Source organism: Oncorhynchus mykiss, chromosome 16, assembly GCF_013265735.2.
Source record: "Oncorhynchus mykiss isolate Arlee chromosome 16, USDA_OmykA_1.1, whole genome shotgun sequence".
NCBI classification, from domain to species: domain Eukaryota; kingdom Metazoa; phylum Chordata; class Actinopteri; order Salmoniformes; family Salmonidae; genus Oncorhynchus; species Oncorhynchus mykiss.
In genome coordinates this window covers 17835839-17863063 of record NC_048580.1, presented here as the reverse complement: position 1 = coordinate 17863063, position 27225 = coordinate 17835839, and the positions used below count along the sequence as shown (strand labels likewise).

The following is a 27225-nucleotide window of genomic DNA, read 5'->3' as shown; positions in this document are numbered from 1 at the left end:
TCTCCCAATAGGTGCCCTTCTTTTCGAGTCATTGGAAAACCTCCCTGGTCTTTGTGGTAGAATCTGTGTTTGAAATTCACTGCTTGACTAAGGAACCTTACAGATAAATGTATGTGTGGGGTACAGAGATGAGGTATTCCTAAAAAATTATGTTAAACACTATTATTGCACACAGAGTGAGTCCATGTAACGCATTATGTGACTTGTTAAGCAAATTTGTATTTAGGCTTGCCATAACAAAGGGATTGAATACTTATTGACTCAAGACATTTCAGCTTTTCCTCCTCATTTGCCCCTCGGTCCCTCTCTGTATGGGGCAGTGGTGCTGGAAGCTTAGATAAAGTGAGATGGAGTTCAGTTATATAAGCAGGCTATGCAGTGCAGCCGATGTCCTGATCTGAATCCACTCTATTATGATGTCAGAGAGAGCAGAGAAGAGGAGACTACAGAGAGACCGTGACATGCTGGGTAGTCAAACACGTCGAGCCCTTTCCTGAACAGTAGGCTGAGAGTGAGAGTGGGCAATGGGGCCAGACTGGAATTTTTCCGGATTCCATTACTTACTTCTACAATATCGACTAAGACTGGACAATGTACTGTGTTTGAGAAATATGATATTTTTTGGGGTTACAATGTTCTTTGCTTTGACAGTGAATGGTTTTCATGTCGACTTGACCTGAATACTGTGCAGCAGAGTTAGTCATCCCACACATGTCCCCGGAGTGCTCTCGCGTGATTGTCCCTGCTCATGTTTATGACTAATTAGATTATGTCACCGATTTATGCCATGCGCTCACAGGTTGCTCTCGTGGTCTCCGTTCAGAAAGGTGCAGGCAGTCCAGCACAAAATGCCATCAGCTGATCTGTATGTTGTCGCTCTGCGAATGACAGCATTTGAGGCACATCGTCTTTACGACGGATAAAACCTTTTATATCAAAGTCCATTTGAATGATTAAGATGAAGGTAATGTAGAGTTGGTCCCATAGATGTGAGCGGATAACAATTGAAATTGTTTGACTGGCTAAACAATAGCCAGCGTTGTCTGTCCTGAGATATGCTCACATACCATTGTGCATCCAATTTGTTGATCCGCCGGGTTGAATTGAATTGGACTGACCTTCTCCCAAAGGCTTTAAAATGTGCGCTTTTGATAAATGAGTGTTATAACAGTGTGTGACAATGCCAACGTTTACCATTTTTATTTTATTAACACGGTTGACCAAAATGTCATCTTTCTCCCAGAGGTAGAGTTGAAACATGTCCTGGCCCGATGCATTAGAGGTTGTTTTGTGCAGTTACAAACAAGTGACTATCTTTAAGCAACAAGGTCCCCCTGGGGGTTTGTGGTATATGGCCAATATACCACGGCTACGGGTTGTTCTTATGCACCACGGTGCGGAGTGCCTGGATACAGCCTTTAGCCGTGGTATATTGGCCATATATCACAAACCCCCGAGGTGCCTTATTGCTATTATAAACAGATTACCAATGTAATTAGAGCAGTAAAAATACATGTTTTGTCATACCTGTGGTATACGGTCTGATATGCCATGGATGTCAGTCAATCAGCATTTAGGGCTCGAACCAGCCAGTTTATAATCCCTTTTATACTCTCTTCACCATGCTTCTGTGTTTGACACACTCATTGATTTCTAGTCAATAGTAACAGGTTTTTATCCTGTCTAGCAACTATATTTCTGTTTGTTTGTTTCCTGTGAAATCTGAACATTTTCTGAAATTTCAATCACAACTCTATTCGTGGATACAAAACATCTTTCATACACAATCATGGTACCAATACTGGTTTCTATTTCACCAGAGGTATTTCCTTTAACCGATTATTTGAAAATTGCACACAGAAGTTAAAGATAAATTGCAACCTGCAGTACCTCGGTCGGCCTTCAATTTGAGATACTCAGAGGGGACAGCACTGAGCTTGCCTGCAAAGTCACTTCCTAGAATAGCTTAAACTGTGCAATGTTTCCAAAAACTCCTCCATGAAGCAAGATGGCAACGCACTAAAACAACACTTCCTGATCTTCAAATGCCCACTGAGACTTCACATAGGAAGCAATGGGGTGACGTCATTGATGGCTTTGTCAATTCATTTTACGGTCTATGGCAGTGGTCACCAACCAGTTGAGCGCAGTAGGTGCACTTGATTCAAAAGTTCCCATTTTTTTGCCATTTCCTTTGTCTGAAAAGACAAACTCCGCCGACCAGGTGGACCGGGAGATTTGTGGCTAAATAAATTGAGTGTGCCAACTGCGCTGGCCAATCGGATCGCAAAAAAAACTGTGTGCCTACTAAAGCTTCCATGACCCTGGCCACAGCTATTTCATAAAAACAATTACTATAGATAGTCTATGTGTAGTAATTGTTTTAAAAGAAATCGCTATCAAAGAATAGCTACAGCAAAGAGCTGCTGTTTTAATGAGCGAGTTCATGTTTAATTTTTTTGAATTTTTACCCCTTTTTCTCCCCAATTTCATGGTATCCAATTGTTGTAGTAGCTACTATCTTGTCTCACCGCTACAACTCCCGTACGGGCTCGGGAGAGACGAAGGTTGAAAGTCATGCGTCCTCCGATACACAACCCAACCAGCCGCACTGCTTCTTAACACAGCGCGCATCCAACCCGGAAGCCAGCCGCACCAATGTGTCGGAGGCTACACCGTGCACCCGGCAGCCTTGGCCCGCCACAGGAGTCGCTGGTGCGCAATGAGACAAGGACATCCCTACCGACCAAGCCCTCCCTAACCCGGACGACGCTAGGCCAATTGTGCGTCGCCCCACGGACCTCCCGGTCACGCCCGGTTACGACAGAGCCTGGGCGCAAACCCAGGGACTCTGATGGCACAGCTGGCGCTGCAGTACAGCGCCCTTAACCACTGCGCCACCCGGGAGGCTCATGTTTAAGTTTTTATTCAGCACTGCCCCCCAAAAAATGATTCAACACTATTACAAAACATAAAACGTGCTTCTCTCTACTTCAGTTCGCGCTGCAACTACATGAATGCGTAGCCAAGTGTATCGATAGCCCTTCGTTTGTACTATTATTAGCAACTCGTTGTGTCTATTTTAATATTGAGGAGTATTTCACTTTCTCTGGTCATAGGAACAACGTGAATTTGTGCCTGAGGCAGATGTGTTACTGACTCGAGTATCGCCATCAGGTCGAAGACAAGAAGGTGTCCCCTCTCCTGGTTAGTCTCACCGGAGGAAAGGAAGGAGAGAGCAGGGGTCGTGAGAGGCGGACCCTCTGCTAATCTCTCCCTCCCTCTGCTGAGACTAATACCTTGTTCAAGACAACTGGGAACTCGCAGGTGCTACACAAACTCCTCTATTTTCTAATCAAAGCTCGAGTTTTTAAATATAATACGGTCTGAGAAGAACAACATTGGCAGGCCAGACATATAGCCAATATGCTGTGATAATGTATTAAACCTACTGTTCAAACCTCATTCCTACAGAACTGTTTTTATTAGGTTCATGTTTTTATGGTAGATCTCAGCTTGCTTTTTGACTGCAAAAGTGATCTTGACCCAGAAAAGGTTGGTGACCACTCGTCTATGGTTTAACCAGTAGATAGGGGTCAAACGACATGAGGTCAGGGGAGACTTAAATGGTTTAGGGTTGTCATTGTGACTCGCCATTGGCTGAGGTGAAGAAGGGGCTATTTACTGAGTGTGGGTTGTCATTTCTGAGTGACCAATGGTTTTCCTCAGGCACCATTTCACTTGCGCTTCTACGTCACCCTAAGCTTAAAGTTGCACTATGCAGAAACCGCTCCACCATTTCCTGGTTGTTAAAACTATAATAGTTCACCTAATTTCAGTTTGTGACAAAATAAGCTGGTATAGTGTAGAGAATCATTGTACCATCTGAACCACTGTGAAATATATTTTCCATAACCAAATATATTGTTGTTTCAGCTGTTTGAAGCGGGTGTACAAAACTGAACGTAAAAGACTCAAAAGCAAAACTTAAGAACAAGAAGCATAGAAATAGCAGATATAGAACAGATCTACTACTTCTTAGACTTGCTTTCAAGTAGAATGTCCGATCTATAACTCATTCTATGTGAATTTGGTCAGGTCTCCCAAAAAGTGACAAATTGTTCTATGTTGCTTTTCTTCTTGAATGCAATGATTGATTTTGGGCACCAAACTTTTTCAGCCCACATACAATGAACTTCATGAACCGTAGGTACCTGTTCACCTCTCAGTGTGAACTTGAGTGAAGTGGCGGCTGAGTTCCTTACACTACTAATGAAGCTGAACTTTGACTGGCTGCTTTCAGCCTGTTCAGAAGACAACGCAGCCCCCTAACTGCTGATAAGCTTGCCTGGCGTCTTTGAGATAACGCACACTACCACAGACGACAACGCGCGCACACAAACAGACCACTACCAACAAACCGTCTGCGTCTCGCCTTCAGAGGCAAATGTGTGGCTTTCCAAAGATTTTTTCGTCTCTGTTCTTTCAGCTCCAGCCAAGCTAAGCCAAGCCTCCTCTCTTCATTTCCTAGCAGGCAGGGTCCCCATAACTTTTCTGTCTCTGCTCCTTTTTATTTGCTTTTTCTTCCCGGCTGGGATTTCCATGCAAATGGTTGCCAGACAGCGCCCTCCTCCACCTCTCTTGCCACTCCTAGTATGATCATGACTGCGAGACTTCCATGAGCCCAGTCTCTGCCTCAGGGCCTCTCTCTCAATTCAATTCAAGGGGCTTTATTGGCATGGGAAACATATGTTAACATTGCCAAAGAAAGTGAAGTAGATAATATACAAAAACCTCTCTCTCTTTCTTTCTCTCTCTCTGCCTCTCTCTCTCTCTCTGCCTCTCTCTCTCTCTCTCTGCCTCTCTCTCTCTTTCTGTCTTAATCTGCAGCCGACTTCAGCTCACAGGGACATGATAAGGTATAAAATGTCCCTTTATTGGACAGGGGGAGTTGAGGCTGTTTTACACATATCAAAAGCAGTCATGTAGCCCTGGTTACGACTGCTTGTTCCCTCCAGCTCTACAACCTCTTTCATGAGCTGGAAGATTTGGCGCGCGGCGCGGGAGCATTATTTTTGCCAGGGCGACGGCTTTACGAGTCGGAGTCCATCTGACACTGTCTGGCATGGGCCCATTTTAGTAGCCTCTCTGTTTGTGTTTACACACTGGGAGAGAAATGAAGTCGTGACGGATTTGCGGAGATGTCACAGGAAAGCAGAGTAGCAACCCTGAATGGCATGATTCAGTATACATATACACAGGGCTTCTCTGGACTACAACTACTGTAGTTTAAGTAGTAGTCTAATCTTGACTCTTTATTTTTTTTTAACAAAATAGTCCCTAAGGTATAATTGTTTCCTTGTAGTTCAGCAAGGCTCAGATTAACATGGCAGTGTCAACATAAATGCTATAGTTTTATATAGGTTTTCTGTATAAATAATATACCCCTATATCACACACTCACAAACTGCAACGCTTGTGTACAATTAATTAGTTAGAGAGAAGTCTCATGTCACTTTCAGTTTCACCCCCTGTAGCTTTATAATCGCGGCAAAGTTGGTTCCTGTTTCAGTCACGTCTTTGGCCATGTGAACGTGGGTCAAACAAAAACACCCCAATGATTGGTTGACAAGTAGTGCCTCCCACAATGCAGGTGAAGGCTGCAAGTTGCAGTTGGTGAGAAGCAACTGCAGTGAATTGAAGGCGACTTCATAAAGAACTGCATAAACTGTGATCACTGGAGTTTTGTCAAATTCCTGCAGTCGACAATTTTTATAACCATAATGCAACACACTTTAAAAGGCGATGACACCGACTTGACAAAAGTTATCCAATCGAACGCGCCCAATAACGCCTCCACATAAAGACCCTATGAGTATTCTAAATGTATAGATAGAATGTAATAGTGGCCACTTTGAATACAGTGTTGTTTGACCTGAATGAAAAAGCTTTTTAATTTGGTGTCATGTCAACCCAGACTGTGGTGGGCACTACATTCTAACTATAGGATTAGAATGATTCTGATAGTTTACCCAAGTGTTTCGATGTAAATCACAAGTCAAATCATAATGCAATATTTTGTTAAAAATAAGGCCTAGATGTTTTGCCCATATCGTGCAGCCCTACGTGGCAGTGTGGAAATACATTTTTGGTTGAAGTTTGATGGAACAGTATAAAACAATCAGAATGGAGAAAGACTCATTGAAATCACGTAAAATGTATGTGGTCTCACCCTAGGGTCACGCACTACTCATAAAGCAAATGTAGAAATTAAGAACCTGTCAAACACAGTCCTACTGTAAAAAAATCTGACATTTTGGCCATATCGGCTAGACCGAATTAAAGGGGATGATTAGAATGTTGGCAGCGGACCAAGTTCTATTCATCTATTGTACCTTGCCATCTGTGAATAGGTCATCGTTTTATTGCTTAAATGAAAATTGAACTGCTAAATTTGTTTATTAACATCCAATTATTATTATATATATATTTTTTTAAATCTTACCCATTATTTTTTACTTTGTCAAGAAACACTTTCTCAGTTAGCGTGCCGAGTCAGCATACTACCTCAGAACAATCATCAAACTGCAACAGAATGGGAAGGAAATTACAAACGAGCACGGAAGTTTACATAAGATGGCCACGATCTTAGCTCTGCCCTCCCGAAGCCTCCACAGAACTGCCAATCAGGGTGGGGAGAATAAATGGGTGTCTATGGTGAAGAAACACTGCCATTTTATTGCCCTGTTTTTGTAATCTTTCACGCTTCAGGAAATTTCGATGGACTTATTCCAGGAGCTGAGGGTATGGCAGGTCCCAAGCAGCAGTCCGTCCACCTCTTCATTGAGCCTTTCAAATTTAAGGCCCCTTCTTACACTAGGGTCCTATTTTATTTTTAACGCTAACTGGCTAACATATATATATACAAGGCCAAATAAGAGCTCCTTGTTGCACAGTCGGCCCTTAAAATAGAAACGTGGCTTTTCGTTAAAGCCCTGGCTCTTCACCCAAGACTGTGGAATTCCAAGTATGGGGAAGTGAATTTCCTTTGGGATAATGCGTGTGTGTTTGTGTGTGTGTGTGGAAGTGAATTTCCTTTGGGATAATGCGTGTGTGTTTGTGTGTGTGTGTGGGGAAGTGAATTTACTTTGGGATAATGTGTGTGTGAGAGAGTAGGCCTTATTAAGCTTTTACTGTGCTGGGTTATGACATCCTGCCTCCTTTTGACTGTCACTACAAGGCTTACATATTAATTTACTGCAAGCTGCTTCAGTTGGAGAGCGCCCAAGTTTTTTGATCACACTTCTGGCTCTCTCCCTTAACACATAGTCCCACATCAGTTTCCCTGGAGCGATGAACAGAGAGATGTGTGTAAAATATTCCTTTGGCTACAGAGAGAGACAGAGAGAATAACTATAGTTTATTTTTTTGTCTTATACTGAAGTGTTGATGTTGTCCCTCCATCATTTTCTTTGGACAAGACATTACCCTTTGCCCAGTGAGCCGCAATCCCAGTCCCAGGGTTCAATGTTTGTCTGACGAGAGACATCTGAAAGATGAACTTTCCGGAATCATATTGTTCAGCTCCACATGATTACACTCCGACTGAGTTTCTGTACATTCAACAGTAAGCCAAGCCTGGGGCAGTTACTGGTTTTGTTTTGTTTTTATTCCTGTGGTGAAATAATCTCATAAACCACAGTAATTAATTGAACACCCACAGTAATTTATCACTATCACTGATATTATCATACGAATTGTGATAGGGCAGGGCTGGGGCTGGGTTGCTAGCCGAGGTGAGATCCTGTAATGAGGGCTTGCAGGAGTTCTCCTCCGGAAGATTAGCAACCGCGCTAGCAACCCAACCGGCGAAGGGGGCCCTGCACATAGGAAATAGGAAACTCCACGACACAAAACACTCCTCTGTTTGTTGACGCTGCCGTGCCCGCTGCTGCTGATTCTACCTCCATTTGTCATCTTGTCATCTTGTCCCGATTGTTATCTCAGCTCTCAACTTAACCCCCGTCACTCCCTCCCTCTCCCGTCCTGCACACCTGTTATTTCATGCATCAGGTGACTTGGCTATGAGAAGGCCTCTTGATATTCTTTTGTGAGAGTGTGTGTGTGTGTGTGTCTGTGAAGAGGCAGTGGTTGGGTGCATGTCACAATGAAGTCATAGCTCAAGGGGACTTGGGTGTGTTTGTGTGTGTTTGTATGCCCGTACGTGCGTTTGTGTGCATGTCTGTGTGAATTCCCATTGTGTCCTCATGGGTGTGGCTGCATTTAAACAATTAGCACTTTTCCCGTCAAGAAATGGAGATTGTTGTTTGCCAGGTATACTATTACCAACAAGTAGAAACGTCACCGTCCGTGTCTTTGACTGACACACCATGACTATCAAGGGTTGGAACCGGTTCAGGGAACAGAACCAAAAAAAAACGGAAAATAGTACAATTATTGGAGGAACAGAACCCGATCCGAAAACTAAAGCGATCTATACTGTTCCAGAACATATTTTAAAAGCATGGGAACCGGTTAATAACATTATTTTATGTTCTGGGCATTTTTTTTCCAGTCCCACATAAATCGTAGCAAAGTGCCTATGCAAACCCTCACTCTGTCACTCAGAATCTTATTCCAGCCTCTGCCTGCCAGCTGGAAATCTTTGCCTAGGTTACTATAGCCTACATAGGTTACTATAGCCTACATAGTTTACTATAGCCTACATAGGTTACTATAGGTTACTATAGCCTACATAGGTAGGTTACATAGGTTACTATAGCCTACATAGGTTACTATAGGTTACTATAGCCTACATAGGTAGGTTACATAGGTTACTATGGCCTACATAGGTTACTTACTATAGGTTACTATAGCCTACATAGGTTACTATAGCCTACATAGGTTACTATAGCCTACATAGGTTACTATAGCCTACATAGGTCACTATAGCCTACATAGGTTACTATGGCCTACATAGGTTACATAGGTTACTATAGCCTACATAGGTTACTATAGGTTACTATAGCCTACATAGGTAGGTTACTATAGGTTACTATGGCCTACATAGGTTACTTACTATAGGTTACTATAGCCTACATAGGTTACTATAGCCTACATAGGTTACTATAGCCTACATAGGTTACTATAGCCTACATAGGTTACTATAGCCTACATAGGTTACTATGGCCTACATAGGTTACTTACTATAGGTTACTATAGCCTACATAGGTTACTATAGCCTACATAGGTTACTATAGCCTACATAGGTTACTATAGCCTACATAGGTTACTATAGGTTACTATAGCCTACATAGGTTACTATAGCCTACTGACGATATTACAAGTGTAATTCAGAAATTAGGAAGAGATGTTTAATTAGAGAAGAATGGATTTACTTTTTCACTGCAAGTTGTTTCACATTGGATTTATTAACTACAAAAAAGTAAGATGTGTTATTAATTCTAGTTAATTCTCTTCACACACAAGTTTGTTAGTTGGCTGGCTAGCTAGCTAGCTAGCTAACGCTTGCTCTGGTCCAACGTTAAACCAAAGACATTCAAAGTTCCTCAATAGAAGCCGCTCGCCTCCATAGGTGTAATTCTGTGGGCCAATTCAGATAATGCATGTCATAAGAAGATGCCCAGCGCTTCAAGGCAAGCTTCCTCCACCCTCTCTCGCTCTCTCCTCCCCCTTAAAATAGCATTTGCTCTAAACAACTTCCCTTTACAGATTAAATCACGTACCCGATCCACAGCAAGTTGCTCTATCAGCACTGATTGCTGAAGTAATTTACTGTCAAGCTAAATGTACATTTTTTGGGGGGGATATTTCAGAGATTTAAAGATGCACTATGCAGAAATTGCCCTGACATTTCCTGGTTGATAAAATTGTAATAGTTCCTCATTTCAGTTTATTTGACCAAACAAGTAAGTATAATGTAGAGAATCATTGTACCATCTAAACTAGAGGTCGACCGATTAATCGGAATGTCCGATTATTTATTTGAACCCCTGATGACTGTTTGATTTGATTTGGATTTACCAGGATGCCCATTAGCCGACAGCTTGTTGACACTTCTTTCATATATTTATAGAGTGCCGTGTCATTACATGACCGACATAGATCTCGCTTTCGAAGAAGAACTCTGTACAACACCTATAAGTTATTTCCAACCTAATTAATGCACAAAAACAGTTTGGAGCAATGTTTTATTTATTTATTTTCCTTTATTTAACTAGGCAAAATCCTAACCCAGAAAACACTGGGCCAATTGTGCGCCGCTCTATGGGACTCCCAATCACAGCCGGTTGTGATACAGCCTGGAATTGAACCAGGGTCTGTAGTGACACCTCTAGCACTGAGATTCCGTGCCTTAGACTGCTACGCCACTTGGGAGCCCAATGTAGTGTAGTGTTGTCACGATATCAAAATGTTGACCTATACCAGGTTTAGTATCACAATACACGATAATATCACGATACTCAATACAAAAATGATTCCACGGCAAAAAAGAAGGAATATTAGCCAAAGTCACAGAATGGACCTTGATCCGAAAATATGAAATCAGCTACTGCTCTGTTCAATCTTTGGGCAGCTTTTGAGTTTGAATTTCTATACATCAACATTTTTTCAGACTGCCATGTATGCATTAATGAGTCAATTATACAGTCATTAAAAATACAAATAAATCTAACTACATAATGGTAATCATTTATTTGATTGGTAAATCTCTATTGATAAACTGGGTAAATTAAGATGTCGCCTAGGCCTATCCATGCTTTGAGTTACTGAGCTTGTTTTAGGTGATTTCATGGGGCTACAGATGACAAACAATCTGTTTCCCTTCTATTTGGGACTTATTTTATTGTACTGATAAACAACATTTGCATAGAAGTAGCTAGGCTTGGGCGGTATCCAGATGTTCACATTGTCATACCATCCTTCTCTTATACTGCGATTTATGGTATTACCGGCATAGCACACCAGAATGCTAAAACAATTAGCACAAAATAATAGCGAAATCACATAGACAATGTTAGCTAAATGCTAACGAGCGAAACGGGCAAATCCAACTCATGAAGTTATATAAGCATAGCTAGTCTCTACTAAATGTCATTTTCAGTGAGTGTGGACATTTTCAAGCGAAAGTGAACCAGATAAATTGCACAAATGAACAAAGTTATGATGCATGCTTTTCTAAGGAAGAGCAGCATGTGTAGTACACAGAGCAGAAATGAGTAGAACGCTAGTAGTAAGCACAGGGGAACTAACGCTTGTAGGAAGCACAAGGAAAAATGGCAGCTGTACAGATAACTCATCCAGAGCTCTTTGATTTCTGGCAGAAATCCATTATAAGATTCACTGCATGACCAAAAGTATGTGGACACCTGCTCGTTGAACATCTCATTTCAAAATCATGGGCATTAATATGGAGTTGGTCCCCCCCAGCGCTAGCAGGGTCGAAATTTCACAAACTGACTTGTTGGAAAGGTGGCATCCTATGACGGTGCCACGTTGCAAGTCACTGAGCTCTTCAGTAGGGCTATTCTACTGCCAATGTTTGTAATAGCCGAATCCACTAATTTGAAGTGGTTTCAACAGGCTGTTGTATGAATAATGTATCTGAAAGCAAACATTTAGACGTAAATTGCTTTCAAGTGTAACTTCATCAACTCATGTGCGCTGCACAACAGAGACTCACTGATTGATATAGAACGCTATGGACTCACCAGCTCGCTTTCTCCTGTTGTGCTATTTACAAACCAACACGTGAGAGTGGCTCACCTGTTCTGGGAGAACTACGGTAAGCTTCATCATTTAAAATAATGTGACAGGTGAAATGAAGAACGCAATCTGCTTTATCTCCTAAGTTATTGCACTGCTGGTAATAACTTTAAAAAGTATCTACAAATATTCACAATTATTGAAAATCTTCAAATAAATATTTTTGATGGTATTGACGATATTGGAAAACCATCCTGTGGCTTTTTCCAAGTACCCCAGTATACAGTATATACGGTATACTGCCCAAGCCTAGAAGGAGCTTTCTTTATAAAAAATGTGCACTGTCTCTTTAACCAGTAATGATGTCATTCACAAGGCAGTCAGTTCGCTGAGGCAATACTAGATAGTCTTTGTGAGAGAGAATAAGTGAATGAATAAAGTTTTTGGTGGCAAACAGCTTTGAAATCAGTATATTTAGCATGATGGTTTGCATATTAACACAAACAAAGTACTAGGGTAGTTAATTGATATTTGCTTTAGCTGTAAGCTAGCAAGGAAAGCTACCGGTGTCTTCTTCCATTGTAAAGTGTTCTAGCCTGTATGAACATTGTTTTGTGAACAGTAATTAAAAACCCTCTAGAGTCTATTAGGTGTGTACTTGTGCATTTTGGACGGTGTTATGCATCAATGTACAGTACGCCTCTAAGATTTTGACATATGTTTAAGTGCAGCTGGCTGTGTCGGTGTTTATGTACTCATATGAAAGGGCAGAGTTCAGGATCATGTGAATATCTCTCTATAGTTCCCTGGTGTGAGGAAACATTATCCTCATGATGCAATGGATCTGTGATTACTGCACGTGACCAGACCTTTAGAGCAATAGACTCACTGACCGGGACAAGAGTACACATACCCATATGAATGCATACATACAAGTACAGATAGTCCTCCATGCATTTGTAAGCAGCACTCTTACACCCTCACACACACACACACACACACACACACACACACACACACACACACACACGCATATACGTTTTGACAACTTGGACGACAAGTGTTAATATAGATAACTGTCTTCTGTACAGCTGTTCTTGCCCTAAGAGCCTGTAAATTGAGTTGAACTCTATGACTGAGGAGCAAATCGGTACAGTAGAATTGGCTTGTGGGACATGTTCCAAACAGATACTCCATTTCCACCTTGCCTCGGTTGAGTCCTTGACCCTTGTCCAGGTTGGGAAGTGTCCAACTGTCCCCTGTGCGTCCCTGCATTCCACATCTGGAGTACGCTATGGGGCCAAGGCTGGCCGTGTGGCCCCAGAGAGATCGTGTGTGTGTGTGCGTGCGTGTGTGTGCGTGAATGTTCTAATGAAATAATTGATTATTGAACCGGATTTGAGGATGTGCACACGCGCGCATGCTCACAGTTCAGGCATGGGCTATTCTGAGGATGTCAACACAACAGACTTCTCATCAGCTGTTTGCATTTCTTGTAAAGGACAATAAACACAAATCACAAGATCTACTTGTCCATCTCTGCAATGGCCGCCTATAACAGCCAGATACTCTTTCCTCTGTAACACAGAACTGAGAGGGAATGGGAAAGGCAGAGAATTAGGTCAGGCATTCCTTTTTCTGAAAAGGGTGTCAGAATGTTATCCGACCTTACCAGGATCTCTGGCTTTCTTTTCTTTATTTTTCTTTCTGGGATTTTTTTCTCCTAAATCCACACCGCGCCTAAGTCCATCCTGAAATACATTCTGGGGATGAAAAAATGCTTTCAGAGTAAGCTTAAACGACTTAAACCAGCTATATAATATGTAGAAAAGATAATGGACCTATACACTGAGTGTACTAATATTGAGACGCACTCCTATTTGCCCTCAGAACAGCCTCAGTTCGTCGGGGCATGGACTTTACAAGACGTCAAAAGCGTTCCACAGGGTTCCTGGCACATGTTGACTCCAGTGCTTCCCATAGTTGTGTCAAGTTGGCTGGATGTCCTTTGGTTGGTGGACCATTCTTGATACACACAGGAAACTACATATATATATATATATATATATATATCTTTCAGAACTAACCATCACCAAAATAAAGGCTAGACAGTCAGGGATAATACATTTTTTTAAAGAAACAATGAATTTAACAATAGATTTGATTGTTTATTATGTTTGAGCAAAAGCCCATGGAAATTCGCTTTAAAACGGCAATACTTTCTCTTAGCTGCATGGCAAAATATGTAGAATTGCAGGAAATGTGCTTTTAAAACTGCAACATTGTCTCTCAGCTCCATAGAGAAATGTATAGAAGTGTAGGAAATCGGCTTAAAAATGTCTCTACACCTCCAAGATGGGGCCTCTAAAATCGACTAGAAAATTCTGCCACGCTGATGGGCCGAACGTGCTTCCTGCCACACCCCTGTTACGCCCACCACTTAAGCCCCTTTTTGATCAAATCAAATGTATTTATAAACCACTTTTTATGTCAGCAGATGTCACAAAAGTGCTTATACAGAAACCAGACAAAAAAAAGTATTTCTTTCTTTCTTTCTCTCTCCCTTCTTTCTCTACGTTTCTCTCTCTCTGGGCATTGGAGAGTGCAGAGAAAGTACAAGGAGAGTTATTTGGCTTGCCCTGCCTGCGAAGGATGGGCCCCATTTTTGACAGGCCCCAGCTGATTAATCTCCACATTGGCTCGGTTAGTGTGTGTGTGTGTGTGTGTGTGTTCGCTACAGCTTAGCACTTATAAACTACGCGCAGCTCTATAAACTATGCACAGCAACCGGCCACTCATAGATTAAAGTGACTTTAAAACACAAAGATATTGGTTTTAGTTCAAGAGGGGTAATGAAATAACATATATATATACTCGCCAAATAATTTATGTATTATTGTTAGAAAACAAATGGACTAGAACCGAATGGAATAGCCTCTTTTCATGTCATCTGACCGTAGCAGCGGTTCCAATCCAAGTGCCAATGCTGTTTATCAAACTCCAGGTGGTGCTATGGTCAGATGACATGAAAATAGAAATATTTTGCCACGCACACCAGTGGTGGGTTTGGCGTTTCAAAATCGGAAGCATATGTAGAAAAGTACCTTAATGTCCTCAATATGCTGTATGGAGGTATGGTCTAAGATCCATCCCAATATGTTCTCCAATCTCATAAAGATGTTTTGATAAAGGCTCAGTGATGTTATCCTCGCAATGGGAGAGTCCCGGAGTATTGACAACAGGGGTGCCAATAACTTTGACCCCTATCGTTTGAGAGTTTTTCTATTACTTGGGCAATTTTATTAGTATAAAATATAATTTCCCCAAATTTGTATAGCGTACAATATAGCTCAGTATTTGTATTATTTATTTTATACAGTCTTTTTTTTCTCATCTTTAGTAAGGGTGTCAGTAATTATGGACCTGATTGTATTTAATGTTCCAATCCAGCAACTTATCTGTGTCAGAGTGAGTCGTCATTTGCATACCCCCCATGGCGCTTGTTTACCCTGCACCGCATGCTTTTCGTGATTTACACCCATAGATTAATATAGCTCCACCGATTTCCATAATATGCAAACAGAAGGCTATGATTCAAGAGTGAGGTTTGGCAAACTCTCTCTGGGGGTTGGTTTTGGCTTGGCTACTCTGGTGAGGCGTCGCTAACTGACTCACTGACTTTGGCTCCTCTGGGAAAGTCTGAAAACTGATAGCTGTATATTAGAGCGAAATTGCTTTGCCAGAAACATCCAGGTATACTGTTACTTTAAGTTAGCGTCCAGACAGAGGCCCATTTGTTTTTTAAAATGTAGTTTTGGCTGGAATGAGTGGAAAGGAGGATATGGTATAGGCTACCTACATTTAAAACCATTCCTTCTTATCCATCAGCCTTACGATGGCATGACTCTAGCTCCCACTTGTCATCCCACACGGAAGACAGGTGTTTATAGTAACGACCACAGTCAAGCTGCTTCAGACACAGGCTGCTGTGTGGTTCAAGTTCCATCCAGCCAAGGCTTTGTTGTTATAGTTTGGTCCGGTTAGGTATTTAAGGACTACAGTTCTGTTCTCTACTGTGTTTATATTGTTATACTGTCTACTGTTAGGCCATACATACATTCGTCCATTGCTGGCCATCTGTGTCAGCCTGAAATATTGTTAAGCATGGCATTATCAGTGTGCGCAACCATCCATGTAGGAATGGAAATTACAGTATACTTGAATGCCAGGGTTTCCACACTGAGAGGCATTTCCCAATCTCCCCTTTCACTGTTAACCCTGCTAACTACCATCTTTGCCTAAACAAATGAGGCAGATATAATGTTGTTGACTTAGCTTATAAGATGTGCTGCTCTCTCCTTTCACTGCTCTCCTAACTCTCTCACACACACACACACACACACACACACAGATACACACCCAGCACGCACACCCCCGCAGTCACACACAGACACATGGTGAACCGCCCGCACAATGCTACGGAAAGCGCCAGGGAGAAACAGCTTGCAAAAGAAGTGACAGACGACCCAGGGATTGAAGTATCGCTGCTAGTCGACCTCCCCCACAGACCGCAATAAGAGGCTTGACTGACCCTGAACGGGAGGTTGGAACGTTATTAGCCGTTTACCACCGAGTGAACTCTTAAATCCTTCCTGCTGTCCTCCTGTTTGTGTAAAATGAAGGGCACGGGAGTCCTGGGCCACTGACCGTTTGAACCCTACCAGTCCACAGCTGACCTTATCTGGCCAGCCTGTGCCGGTGCATATTTATCCCTCTGAGAGACATGTCAACAGCCCTTTGCTACCTTAGCGTAAGGAATAGCATGACAATCTTATGCAAGGCAACACCAAACAGCCATAGCCGCTGTGCACTGCTTTAAAAGGGTACCGTTAGTGTGTGTGAAACCAACATTTAATATCGGCGACAGCTCTGGACGACAGAGACTACAGTTTGTTGGAATTATCAGGGCTTCACAATGCACTGCTGACCCCTGACCCTGAGCTGTGGGTAGAGATCAGGGGTTGAGTTGTTGTCTAAGTCTGTAGATGCTGCTGCTGAATTCATGTTTGCACTTTTCAGGTATTTCCCTACGGGTGTAAAATGTGGCTCTGAAATTCCATCAAATGTACACTCACTTACTGAATGTTTCAAATCTAAAACACTTAAAAGGTACGTAGTTATGAAAACCCCTTTTGCCTCTTGTCCATGAAAAGCTTAAAGTGGTAGTTCGAGAGATTAGGAGCTGCTAAGCTAGTTACGAATGGCTCGCAAAACTACCGCTAAATTCCTTCGCACTGGAAGCAGAGACATAAAAATGGTATCCACAAGTTCAGCTGACTAGAGAAGTATTCAGACTCCTTGATTATTTTTCCCACATTTGGGTTGGATATGATTTAGAAAGGCACACATTTGTCTATATAAAGTCCCACTGTTGACAGTGCATGTCAGAGAAACAACCAAGCCATGAGGTCAAAGGAACTGTCCATAGAGCTCTGAGACAGGAATGTGTCGAGGCACAGATCTGGGGAAGGGTAACAAAACATTTCTGCAGTGTTGAAGGTCCCCAAGAACACAGTGGCCTCTATCATTCTTGAATGGAAGAAGTTTGGAACCACCAATACTCTTCCTAGAACTGGCAGCCTAGCCAAACTGAGCAATTGAGGCCTTGGTCAGGGAGGTGACCAAGAATCCGATGGTCACTCTGACAGAGCTCCAGAGTTTGTCTGTGGAGATGGTTGTCCTTCTGGAAGGTTCTCCCATCTCTGCTGGACTCCACCAATCAGGCCTTTATGGTAGAGTGGCCAGACTGAAGCCACTCCTCAGTAAAAGGAAAATGACAGCCCACTTGGAGTTTTCCAAAAGGCACCTAAAGGACTCTGACCATGAGAATCAAGATTTTCTGGTCTGATGAAACCAAGTTTGAACTTGTTGGCCTGAATGCCAAGCGTCACATATGGAGGAAACCTGCCACCATCCCTACGGTGAAGCATGGTGGTGGCAGAATCTTGCTGTGGGGATGTTTTTCAGCGGCAGAGACTGGGAGACTAGTCAAGATCGAGGTAAAGATGATTGGAGCAAAGTACAGAGAGATCCTTGATGAAAACCTGCTCCAGAGCGCTCAGGACCTCAGACAGGAGTGAATGTTCCCCTTCCAACAGGACAACCCTAAGCACACAACGCAGGAGTGACTTCGGGACAAGTTTTTGAATGTCCTTGAGTGGCCCAGCCAGAGCCCGGACTTGAACCCAATTGAACATCTCTGGAGAGATCTGAAAATAGCTATGTAGCGAAGCTCCCCATCCAACCCGACAAAGCTTGAGAGGACCTGCTGATCTGCACACCAAATACAGGTGTGCCAAGCTTGTAAGCGTCAAACCCAAGAAGACTCAAGGCTGTAATCGCTGACAAAGGTGCTTCAACAAAGTTCTGAGAAAAGGGTCTGAATACTTATGTAAATGTGATATTTCACTTTTTAAAAATCAATTTTAGATTAAGGCTGTAACGTAACAAAATGTGGAAAAATTCAAGGGGTCTGAATAATTTCCCAATGGCGTCATTGCCAAAATCCTGAACTATCCTTTTAAAGAGCTTTCGGAGCCTCTAAAGATGGGAGGCAGTACAGGTTTATGGGTTGACAAGCGATTGACTGCTTATTCCAGGTATTAAATGTATAGTGTGTTAGTTTCCTTTGCTAATATAAACAGTGTCCCTCAAGGAAGTAACAGACATGAGTGCCAACAGTGTTTTCTGATTTCAATGCACCCGCAATGAATTCAGGTGACTCTGCCCAGAGTGGGAGAAAACATGCTTTGGTGATGACATTTCACTTCTATATGTTTCAAAATAAATTTTACCAAGACATTTTTAATGTTCTGAATTGTTCAGTGGGCTCTTTCTCTAACAAATCATTAACATTATATAAAAAAAAGTAGGATTTCTTAACCTAATGCACCCGATAATATGCAATATGATTTTACATTTTGTGTTCGTCGTCTTCAAAGTTAAATTAGCATGAAATGAGCCGAATTAAATGTAAAAGGCTTTGAAAATAAAAAAAGCTCATTGACATTTAACAGAGATACACATGTTTTTTTGTGAGAAAACTATGAAAAAGAACAGGAACTTTGCGTTAATATGAACATCATATATTACAATATGAAAATACCACGTCATGTCTCAATGTATATCTATTCTACCTCTTTATTGTTTTATGTCCTCCGTATTTGAGAAGAAAGATGACAAGTTCAATGGTAAGCCTGTCCTGTAGCCTTAATTCTTTCCCAGCATCCAGCCAGGTTGACGTGATGCCATTTTCATGACCACTTTTTTTTCCCTCTGGCCTCCATTGATTTGAATCAAATTGGATTTGTCACATACACGTGTTTATCAGATGTTATTGCGGGTGTAGTGAAATGCTTGTGTTTCTAGCTCCAGCGGTGCAGTAATATCTAACAAGTAATATCTAACAATACACACAATCTAAAGGAATGGAATTAAGAATATATAAATGTTTGGATGAGCAATGTCAGAGCGGCATAGACTCAGATACAGCAGAATAGGAAAGAATACAGTATATACATGTGAGTTGAGTAATGCAAAATATGTAAACATTATTAAAGTGACTAGTGTTCCAATTTTTAAAGTGGCCAGTTATTTCAAGTCTATATATATATATATATATAGGGCAGCAGCCTCTAATGTGCTAGCAGCCTCTTGTTCCCAGCTGTACTGACCTCACCTTCTGGATGGTAGCGGTTGTGAACAGGCAGTGGCTCGTGTGGTTGTTGTCCTTGATGAGGGTAGAAACTCCAATAAGTTCTGAACAGATTATGATAGGGACATGCAGTTTGGACCATTGCTTTTCTTAGATGATTCTTACATGATTCTTTACATGATTCTTTACACAATTTAAGATATTATTTTACCCATTGGTCAAGAGATGTGTTTTTTTTTAAATTAATGGTCTCTCAACAGTAAGGGAGAGCCCCTTCAAACTTTCATACAGGTCATTACATTTCTGACACTATTGCTGTGCAAAGTCTTGTTGAACAGTTGATTAATTGGCCAAGAATCCATCTGAAGCCAGATGGATCATTGACGAAGTTGGCAAGCCAAAGCCAGGATCAAAAGGCAAAAGAGTTTGTTACACATGTAACCTTAATGAAGCGTAGACATTGGAATTGTTTCATTATCTTCTGAATAGGTAGGAGTGGACTCACTTTCTGTGGCTGCCACGTCAAGTGGCATCCCAAGAGCGCCCGTGACCTTCTTGGCAGTGAATATAAATGAATGTCATCAGATGTGCAAAGCCATAATGGCCAAAAACAAAAAGGTGCCATTGAATAATGAGTGTACTCTACTGTCCTGACTAAATTGCATTATGTTGGTACATTTGCCAAATTCGATACGGATGATAAAATGTATATCTACATATACGTTCGTACTCAGTCTGAACCTATTGAAGATATCAGGCCATGGTATAGACGGCCACTGTATCCATGTTGATATGTGAGGTACTTTGTCTGTACATTCAGAATTTCAAAAAATGGGTTATTCAAAGTTGAAAGGGTATTTATTGAGTTGCACAAGCACCGTAATTGTTCTTATGTAAGTTAATTTGTTAAAATAATAAATGTTTGCAGCTCTCAATGATCCAGGAGTGGCAGGGAAGATATATTATTATAGTAGCAGCGAGCAGTGGACTGAGAGACGATTGGGGAATATAATGTATCACGTAAATCCTGTATAAATCCTTTGCAGGCTGCACCATCCACTTACATTACTGAACAAATGTACCTAAGACGAGCAATAGGCTAAGCGTTAGGTTAGACACCTCCATTTGGCTGGAGGATTAAGATGGAAAGCTGGCCACATGAAATTCACTGTAGAGGTTTGCTTTGACCAGCACCCTTTGCAGCTCCCTCTGATTACCACCCCTCCTGAACCTTCAACTACTTGTTGCCTGTCCCTGGCTAGCCAGAACACACACGGATCACCGACATCAAGTTTCTTCAGCTAACTTTTGTCCTTATTGAATGTATAGTGCGTCTGGAGGACACTTGACCTTTCATACCTCAGGCGTATTGAGCTGTTTAATCGTGTGGATTTTTTTCAACAGTTGTCGTTCTATGCGTCTCTGAGGCCACTAATCCTTTTGCTAGAGAGAACTACTTGACATATCTGTGAGATATGTTAGTACAGTAGACCAGAATAAAAGGCAGAAGGGGGGGGAGGGTTTTATTTTCCCCTGTTCTAGTGCAGTGTTTATGACTCCACAGGTGCAGATATCAGGTTTTGGTGGTTGGAAATGGGGAGGAGGGAGTGGGATAGGTTTAGTGGGAGCTTTGCTGCCTGTATAAGCATAAGGTCATTGACATGTTTGCGTAGCACACAAATGCACAGCACAAGGAGCTATCTTTGGCCATGACCATGGGTCACCTTGTCTGCTCTACACTAGCACCATGCATACGTGCTACAGATATTGTCATGTGAATATTGCCCATGAATGACAGCAGGCACTGCTGTCTGTTTAAGGAATTAGGAGCCTGCCAACGTGAGGATATCATCAAAACCATATAAAAAAATGTGCGAGGATCCCCCTGACGGCACAGTGAGCAGTTTGGTGATTGTCTAGCATTCATCTTGAATAGTTTTCTCATTTGTTGGAAAAATAGCATTCTTTATTTTTTGAACATCGTGTGACAAAATGTGAAGTCACTGGGCTATATGGAACTGTTAGCATGTTGTATGCGCAGTGTAGTGTGGTGCAGGAATGTGTTCGCGAATAGCTAGCGGTTGTAGTTGGTGAGAAACAGCTTGATGTGTGTTTTCAGAGGGAGAAGAGTGGGAGAGGGTGCAGTTCAAAGTGAATGTGTTTGACTGTAGTGGAGCATCTGTCAGAGACAATGAGAGGACCGGCGCCGGAGGATGGAGCAGTGTTGACACAGATCCCTCACTCGTGCCTCTCAGGTGGGAGAGTCGGAGTGTATCGCCACTCCCTGCCCATCTGTCACTATTGGCGCTGTTAGCATTACTTACTCTCTCTTTCTCTCCCAGGGATTTTGCTTCCATTGAAATCCTTGGGCGATTAAAAAAAAAAAAAAAAAAAAAAAAGGTTTTATGTTTTTTCAGGTCGTTTAAGTCCAAACTTAATTTTATTTTAATCCTCCATGGAGAAATTTGAGAAAGTGTTTTCTAAAATTCAGCCAGGCCAAACAAGCCCCTTGCCACGGACACCACTGAAGACCCTGTTTGATCCAGAAAAAAAAAACCTGTCTCCCTGTACACTCACCTCTTCTCTCATTTGGGACAATGGAGGAAGCAAGCTACAGTATTTTTTCAGGAGAACTGACTTAGGATGCATTTAGCATACAGTGGGAGTGATGCCAGTCTTTGGGTTGCCTGAATCTCCAACTGTATGATTCACCACATGGCTCACTGTAATCCCAGTGGATATTTTTGGACCGGATGCATTCTGAACCTTGACTCTACACTTGAGAGAAATTCATTTTTCAGATGGGCATTTTAAGTCTATACTTTACTGGAAAGACACTTACACAGATTTATTTTTTTCCTGCTGCATTACAATGCTTAGAGACTGACATTTAAACCAAAGCTATGGGGATATATCCACACAAATGCATACTTCAGTGGCATTTAAATGTAATTGTCATTTCTATTCCAGGTTGTGACATTTTAACAAGAAATTTCACCTGGAAATCAAGTGGATCCAATTGTTTCTGGTAAGTTATTTTTTTTTTCTAGACAGGAAATAATAATTATTTAAGAGGTTTGGAATATGAGAGAGATATAGTGCCTAAAGTATTCAGAACCATTAGACTTTTTCCACATTTTGTTATGTTACAGCCTTATTCTAAAACGTATTAAATTGTTTTCCTCATCAATCTACACACAATACCCCATAATGAAAAAGCAAAACCAGGTTTTTAGAAATTTGTGCAAATGAATAAAATAAAATATCACATTTATGTAAGTACTCAGTCCTTTGTTGAAGCACCTTGGGCAGCGATTACAGCATCGAGTCTTCTTGGGTATGACGCCACAAACTTGGCACACCCGTACGGGCACACCCGTATTCTTCTATGCAGATACTCTCAAGCTCTGTCAGGTTGGATGGGGAGCGTTGCTGCACAGCTATTTTCAGGTTTCTCCAGAGATGTTTGATCGGGTTCAAGTCCAGGCTCTGGCTGGGCCACTCAAGGACATTCAGAGACTAGTCCCGAAGCCACTCCTGTGTTGTCTTGGCTGTGTGCTTAGGGTTGTTGTCCTGTTGGAAGGTAAGTCTGAGGTCTTGAGTGCTCTGGAGCAGATTTTCATCAAGGATCTCTCTGTACTTTGCTCCATTCATCTTTGCCTCGATCCTAACTAGTCTCCCAGTCCCTGCTGCTGAAAAACATCCCCACAGCAAAATGCTGCCACCACCATGCTTCACCGTAGGGATTGTGCCAGGTTTCCTCCAGACATGATTCTTGGCATTCATGCTACAGCCATCTGTAAATAGCCCACCCAACTACCTCATCCCCATATTATTAATTTTTTTGCTCCTTTGTAGCCCAGTATCTCTACTTGCACATTGTCTTCTGCACATCTATCACTCCAGTGTTAATGCTAAATTGTAATTATTTCACCACTATGGCCTATTTATTGCCTTACCTCCCTAGTCTTACTACATTTGCACACACTGTATATCAGTTGTTCTATTGTGTTATTGACTGTATGTTTGTTTTACTCCATGTGTAACTCTGTGTTGTTGTATGTGTCGAACTGCTTTGCTTTATCTTGGCCAGGTCGCAGTTGTAAATGATAACTTGTTCTCAACTGGCCTACCTGGTTAAATAAAGGTGAAATAATAAAAAATAAAATTGGTGGTGCTGCAGAGATGGTTGTCCTTCTGGAAGGTTCTCCCATCTCTACAGAGGAAATCTACAGCTCTGTCAGAGTGACCATCAGGTTCTTGGTCACCTCCCTGACCAAGGCTCTTCTCCCCTAATTGCTCAGTTTGGCTGGGCGGCCAGCTCTAGGAAGAGTCTTGGTGGTTCCAAACATCTTCCATTTAAGAATGATAGAGGCCACTGAGTTCCTGGGGACCTTCAATGGTGCAGAAATGTTTTTGTACCCTTCCCCAGATCTCTGCCTCGACACAATCCTGTCTCAGAGCTCTACGGACAATTCCTTCGACCTCATGGCTTGGTTCTTGATCTAACATGCACTGTCAACTGTGGGACATTGTATAGACAGGTGTGTGCCTTTCAAATCATGACCAATCAATTGAATTTACCACAGGAGGACTCCAATCAAGTTGTAGAAACATCTCAAGGATGATCAATGGAAACGGGGTGCACCTGAGCTCAATTTCATGTCTCATAACAAAGTGGTTGAATACTTATGTAAATAAGGTATCTGTTTTTTATGTTTTATAGATTTGCAAACATTTCTAAACACCTGTTTTTGCTTTTTCGTCATGGTGTATTGTGTGTAGATTGCCAAGGATTTTTATTTATTTAATCCATTTTAGAATAAGGCTGTATTGTAACAAAATGTGGAAAAAGTCAAGAGGTCTGAATATTTTCCTAAAGCACTGTATATTGGTAATACACCTGTAATATACGTTTTGGTTGCAGTGTACTGAAAGTATTATTGCCATATGAAATTTAGTTGATCTGTGCATGCAGAGCAAGTGGTTACAATGATGAAGGTTCTGAGTAGTGTAGGATCAACAGTGCAATGCTATAATGTTAGGTTGCAGAGCAGGATCAATTGTGCAATGCTATAATGTTAGGTTGCAGAGCAGGATCAACAGTGCAATGCTATAATGTTAGGTTGCAGTGTCGGATCAACAGTGCAATGCTATAATGTTAGGTTGCAGAGCAGGATCAACAGTGCAATGCTATAATGTTAGGTTGCAGTGTCGGATCAACAGTGCAATGCTATAATGTTAGGTTGCAGAGCAGGCTCAATAGTGCAATGCTATAATGCTATAATGTTAGGTTGGAGTGAGGCAAGGCAGTGGGTGCTGTTGACTAGTATTGTGGTTTTATTTGTCAGCTCCGTCATTGAACAGAGGGAAGTGGTTGGCTTGTCTGCCTCTCCCCACAGTCAGCAGTCCAAGAAATACCTCAACAAAAGTATTAGAGCAGTAAAGAAATATGGGTCAACCAGAGAGCACCAGATGAAGAGTAAACTGTTGGTTGGTAGATGGAGTGCTTACGGTGTAGTGTTGAGTCATTTTATTCTTTGTTATGATAGCTTCACTTTCACTGCTCTATTTTTATTGTAACCTGAGCTGATTGGCTGGGATGGTCTGGGGTCACGGTTAGTTCAAGATCATTTTGTTGAGGTTAACGTCTGGAGATGGGGCCTAGTAAGCCACAGAGTGGTGATGGAAGGACAATGACTACTTTGTTTAGTCTACAAACCCATGGGAGGTATGGCGTCAATTGCACCCAATCTGCTATTTCATATTGACACAGTGCACACTGTGCTTTAACATAAAGCACATATGAGAGATGACACTATGCTTCTCCTCTGCTTACAACCAATTTACATGTTTTCACTTTCTTTTGGTTGCGGAGTAGGCCGTGTGAGATGGGTCATAAAGAAGTTGGTTGAGTCCGTGAACCCACGGTTTGCTAAGACACTGCAGTCATCGAGTTCAAACGTAACTTTTGTTACCGCTGCAACTTCCTGTTGCCGCTAGACTAGCCCAGAGAAAGACCAACAACGGCAGCCTTTTAAGTGAAATGAAAGCTTGTGTCTGCTATGGGAGATATCAGAAACAGTTGTTTTATCAAATGGGTTGTGCCATGGAGCCATTATCAAGTCTCTTTCATTGTATGTATAATGTCATGCAGACTAGATAGTATAATGCAAATATGATCTTCTATTCTGTTAATCTCATATGGTCTCAGGCTGAAATGGTATATTTTTGATTGGACTTAAAGTGTCAATGTTAAAGTCAATGTGTGAAACTCATTACATTATGGAAGTGGGGCATAATGGGCAAGCAATACCCACCCTACCATGGGACTAGCTAGGGTTGCCCTGACACCACATCACCCGTCCTTTGAGGCCCTCTTCATAAGGGGCTTATGAGCTCTGGAACAGCTGCTGGTGCCTGGTTGTCATGGCGAGTGCCCTCCCCCAGAGCCTGGTATCCTTTCCGGCGGGGTAGTTGTTTGTTTTTCCACGTCAAAAGGAAGTTGTTCACTTCCATTCAGCCCTTTCCCCCTCTTTGAGAACATCCATAAGTTAAACTGAAGCTACAGCTATTTTTTTGTAATATATTTTTTTTAACAATGCAAGTCAGTTAAGAACAAATTCTAGGAACAGTGGGTTAACTGCCTTGTTCAGGGGCTGAACGACAGATTTTTACCTTGTCAGCTCGGGGATTCGATCCACCAACCTTTCGGTTACTGGCCCAACGCTCTAACCTCTAGGCTACCTACCGCCTTATATAGGCTAACAATTACATGAGAATTTCTGCTACAACAGCATGTTTTTCTTGAATTGCAAATACTTTAAAGCTCTGGGGTCAGAATGAGGTCAAACACATTATTTTGGAGCCAGGCCCTCACCACTCATGCCCCCATGGCACTATACCGCTCTGTCTCTCAAGGTAGAAACGTCCATGCTAGCTCACGAGATTGACAGCCATTAGAACCACAAAGCGGACAACAGCCCACCTGTTGGTTGATCATTGTAGCCTACTCCTTCTCATTTCGCCAACTTAATTCCATAATTGTAACTATATTTTGTATTGATTAGAAATCTCCCACTTTACTTGCTACACATGGAGCCTGACTGTAGTGCAGCTATGACTGACCGACAATAACAACACTTGTGTGTGAGTGTAACTGGTGTGAAATGGCTAGCTAGTTAGCGGTGCTCGCTAAAAGCGTGTCAATCGGTGATGTCACTCGCTCTGTGACCTTGAAGTAGTTGTTTCCCTTGCTCTGCAAAAGCCACGTTTCTTTTGTGGAGCGATAGGTAACGATGCTTCATGGGAGGCAGTTGTGTTCAGAGTCCCTGGTTCGAGCCCAGGTTGGGGTGAGGAGAGGGACGAAAGCAACACTGTTACATAGGCTACCGGTGCCTATTTTTTTTATGGGGCGCACTCATAAAAACTTGTAATTGTTAAAATAGGCCTATCTTTTTATTTTTGTTAATGAATACTCTCCCAAATTATCGAATAAAGGTCTTCTGCTGTCAATTTCCAACTGCATTATATCCTGACTGCTTTCAGATAGGCTGTAGCCCTACAAGCAACCGGGGTTGAATAGGCATTTTAAATAGGCATACAGGCATGTACAGTGCATTCAGAAAGTATTCAGACCCCTTGACTTTTTCCACATTTTGTTACGGTACAACCTTATTCTAAAAGGTATTAAATTGTTTTTTTTCCCTCGTCAATCTACACACATAATGACAAAGCAAAAACAGGTTTTTAGAAGTTTTAGCAAATGTATAATTTTTTTAATG

The 27225-nt window shown here is 41.9% G+C and overlaps 1 protein-coding gene across 2 annotated transcripts in view; it reads left to right on the top strand.

Annotated features, from left to right (window-relative positions):
- LOC110491482 (thyroid hormone receptor alpha-like) overlaps nucleotides 1–27225 on the top strand; it is a 154965-nt gene that overhangs the window by 5781 nt on the left and 121959 nt on the right. Inside the window, exon 2 of one of the 2 annotated variants that reach the window (XM_021564964.2) lies at nucleotides 22412–22469. The exons of the other annotated variant lie outside the window; for it this stretch is intronic. The gene's annotated coding sequence lies outside the window, so the exon portion shown is untranslated. The remainder of the gene's footprint in view (nucleotides 1–22411; nucleotides 22470–27225) is intronic. 2 annotated transcript variants of the gene reach the window in all.